Source organism: Bubalus kerabau, chromosome 2 (assembly GCF_029407905.1).
Source record: "Bubalus kerabau isolate K-KA32 ecotype Philippines breed swamp buffalo chromosome 2, PCC_UOA_SB_1v2, whole genome shotgun sequence".
NCBI classification, from domain to species: domain Eukaryota; kingdom Metazoa; phylum Chordata; class Mammalia; order Artiodactyla; family Bovidae; genus Bubalus; species Bubalus kerabau.
Window position 1 is genome coordinate 12,889,988 of NC_073625.1, and position 4,178 is coordinate 12,894,165.

General features: G+C 43.3%; 1 non-coding gene across 1 annotated transcript; it reads right to left on the bottom strand.

The window, feature by feature from the left end:
- Positions 1-478: 478 nt before the first annotated feature.
- On the bottom strand, positions 479-551 carry TRNAG-CCC (transfer RNA glycine (anticodon CCC)). Its single transcript has one exon. It is a non-coding gene; the product is annotated as a tRNA-Gly (tRNA).
- Between the last annotated feature and the right edge of the window lie 3,627 nt (positions 552-4,178).

The following is a 4,178-nucleotide window of genomic DNA, read 5'->3' on the forward strand; positions in this document are numbered from 1 at the left end:
TCTCTGGTGTCTCCTTCGTTGGCAGGTGGGTTCTTTACCTGCTGAGCCAGCAGGGAAGCCCACCTGGCTGTTATTCTACCTCAGTTCCAAATTCCTGGGAGAGATGGAGAATCCAAGCGGTTTAGATATAGCCCAATCAGTTATGATGGGGTTGAGGGGTTACCTCGTGCAAGAGAAACTAGGGCTGCTGGTGCTTCTCCCTAGGGCTGGGGAGTAGGGCAGCCCTAGAAAAGAAAAGATTTGGCAAATGAATAACATGTCCCAAGACAGGCCTCCTGCCACTGAGTGCTTCCCGTCTTGGAGGAAAACCATGTTGAATTATTTCAGTTGGCCGGGGTTCTAGAGGGTTACCTCACTTTCTGTGAATAGTGAACAGTGTAGATTTTTGCTTATTTTTTTTAAAGTTATTTACTTGGCTGCAGTGGTCTTAGGTGTGGCACGTGGGGTCATTTATCTGGTTGCCTCATGGGAGCTCCAGTTCCCTGACCAGGGATTGAACCTGGGCCCTCTGCTTTGGGAGCACAAAGTCTTAGCCGCTGGACCACCAGGGAAGTTCCCCAAAATGCAGAGTTTTAAAGCAGAGGAAATGATCACTCATTTATGCAAAGGATTATTCACTTTGGGGGAGATATACCAGGATTCCTTTCCACTTCGAGTGACATTTTTTTCCATTATGCTTCTCATTATGCCCATCTTCTCTGTAATGGATCTGGTTCCCTTGATGTAGGGACCGTCCTTCAGTGGGATCCAGGAGCCCTCCCCTGGCATTCTCAGTGCTGGCAGGACCTGGGAGGGAGGGATGCTCACAGCATTTGGCCAACAGCTGCCTGACTGGAGAGATCGTGAGCTTCCTAAGGGCAGGGCCAGGCCCTCGGCTCCTTTGTCCCCATCCAGTGTCTGACTCAGTGCTGGTCACCCGTCCAGGCTGACACATGCTCGTGGAGCCGAAAGAATAAAGCCAGTTTCCAGATATAATCAATTCCTAGCCAAGGAGTAGCTGAAGGAAAATACAGCTTTATTGTAAGTAAGGGACATAAGAAGAAGTCCTTTCCTGCAAAAACATTGTATGTGGCACTGCTTCTTCTGGTCTTCCCAGCAGTATCTCTCAGAGGCTGGATAACCCCAACTCCTGTTCAGTGTCAGGCAACACTTGGACTTGCTCCACCTCAAACAGGGCCTTGAGACCGTCTTTACATTCCCTTCCCAAAGGGGAGGCTTGTATCAAGCAGACCCAGGTGCCAACGCCTCCCTTTGGGAAAGGCAGGAAGCCGGCTCCCATCCCTGGAGAGAAAAGCCTCATCCCCTTCCTGGAGGCTTTGAGGATGCCGGAGGAGCCAGGAGGAGGGATCAGCCACCCTCCACCTGCCAGCCCTCCGGGGTTCAGTCCTCCAAACAGAGCCCGGGGTGAAAGTCTGTCCTGAGGACGGCCCACCCCGGCGAACTCCGGGCCTTGGATGCAGAGAAGGCGACAAATGAGACAAAATGAAAAATATAATGATGCATATTATATTAATCATCCTCCCGTTTTCTGACACCATAAATCTTCTCCTTAAACTCCTTGGTGGTGATTGCATCATCTCCCTCTCTGCCCGAAACAGCACAGATTAAGATAAAGTGATGGTGCTGTGTCAAAGAGAGCTTTACTGCCACACTTGGGATACAAAGAGAGAGGTTAATTTATCATCACTGGGGAAAACTGACAGAAGAGAGATATACTACCGAAAGGGGATTTAGCACAGGGCCAAGAAACTTCACACTATTTTTACCATCTGTCACATGCTCTAATAAAGCAGGGCAAAATATGAAGAAAGGAAAAATGAACTATCAAACACTGATGTAATGCAGCCCATAAATCTAATTTAATTACTTTGCATGGAGACAGGTCCTCGACTCTGTGTGAATATACTGGATTTTCTTGGCAACTTAACAACTAAGTGTTTTAATAACATCACACTATAATTTATTCTGCTTGAAACACAAAACCCCTTTTGTGAGAGTTTCATTTTTGAGAACTGTTAATTTTTTCGGCTAATGTCAAAACTGGCATAAATTCACATGTGAACTTGAAGCCTGACTGTGAAAAAGGCTTAGGTTACTGCCTGCCTTTTTATTGTTGGCACTTTTCCCCCCCTTCTGCATGCATTAGAAATAATTGGGCTTTGTTGATGACTTAGGTGAGGAGAGTTGTCTTGCAATTAGATTTTAATATAATGACAAAGGGTGTGTGAGAGGGAAGTCTTTGTAACATATAAAGAGGTAAGAAAATGCAATGGGAAAAAAGAAATTCCTCATTTTCCAGCAGAACAGCCAAACCCCAAATGCAGTATTCCTGGAACCAGGCAGTTCCCGGGACCCTGAGAATTTTACTCTGGAGGATGTTAAGATCTCAGGGCTAAAGGGACGCTGGGAACGCAGGTCTGCCCTAGAGGGAGCCACCAGGAGCGGAAAATAAATCAAAAATAAAATTAATATTCATCGGGTGTCTTCCTGAATTTGGATGCAGTTACAGAAATTATTGTTAATAATGAAAGCCATATATCAAAGGTTATAAAATTCATCTGTGCTAGGACACTATTTTTTTAGGCTTTGTTCTGAACCATTAAAGATGACATATTGCATTTGTATGCCTCTGTGTATAATAAGATACATTTTAGTGTGATTCTAACCTAAACTGGCAATTTTGGCATTGAACCTGAGTTCTTAAGTGGGGGCTGTGACGCTGCTGTCCAGAGGAGGTTGACTGAACTCATCCATTCTCTCATGACCTCACTGGTAGGGCAGGATGGATGGGTAATTAATTTGTTAGATCATAAGTGATTCATGTTAGGAAAATAAAACTCTCAGTCTCTTGACAAATTCAATTGAAATATAATGGGGGGAAAAGGGTAAGAAAAAACCCTCTGCCCCCGCCCCCAACCAAGCTCTCACACGGAAAGAAAACCAAAATATCGAGATATATAATCTGCTGAAACTCATTTCTTTATGCCTTCAGCAACACTTAATAAATCCTTACTATATGGAAGTCTCTCTAGGACATACTTTGGGGACATTCGTAGTCTGGCAACAGAGATACAGTTGACAGAAAAAAAATCTACATTTAGTACATTCTGAGAAGGTTTAGCCTGTTGGGCGATATTGGTAAGGTCCATGGCAAGGGCAGATACAGAGCTGGTTGTGGTGTGGACCTTGGATAAAACAGAGGTGATTCATCTGGAAAATTCTAACAAGTATTAAATCCATCAGGAAATGGGCCACATACGCATATTGTTGAATATTTATTGACTGTCACTGGACTTTTGCTATATGTTAAATATCTAGATGGATTCAAAGACCTTGAAGCCAGGAAACTGAGGTGCAAAGTTTTTCAGAGAAGTACTTTCAAATAAATTTCCCCTCATGCTTTTTTTTTTCTTTTCTGAAGTTCTTCCATTCCCCTGTTCAAACTTGGAAAACGCTCAATTCTTGTGGTTTCTTGTTCTGTTGAATTTGTGTGGGAGAAAAATGCCCAACCTTGAACTCTGAATGAAGCTCAGTGTGCAGAGTGGTGGTTTTCAGCTGTGCTATTTCAAATGCTCTCATTGGTATTTTTAAAGACTTCCCACATATTCAGTTACTGACCTGGGGCCTAGAAGAGTGAACATTAAAAAAAAAAAAAAAAAAAAATCAAACCACCAGTATTTACTTATGAAATGACTTGGTTATAGCCCAACAATCCAACAGCCTTAAAATTAGTGCACAAATTGAGAGTTTGAAGAGTTTCTCTTTTGGCATTTTGATTTCCTCATCTGAAAAATGGGGCTATTAATACCTACCTCCTGGGGTGATTGTGAGGATTAAACACGCCTACGGAGGTGAAGCACCCAGGGAGCTAAAATGATGGTCGCAATTATTATTTTATTATTATCATTTTGATTTTCCTCCCCTTTCCTTCTCTTCCTCTTGGCATTTCTAACCACCCACCTCTCCCATCTCCCCCTCCCCCCCACCCCTATAAAGTACATTTTTTTACAGACCTGCTAGAATCCATTTCATTCAGCCTCCCCCTTCTGGCCCAGCTGTAGACTGCAGCTATGTCACTTTAAAAAAAAAAAACAACTTTAAAATAGGAAATGTTAAAAAAAAAAAAATAAGTCAGGTGGACCCAGGCTGTTTTCCGGAAATGAACCTTACGAAGGACC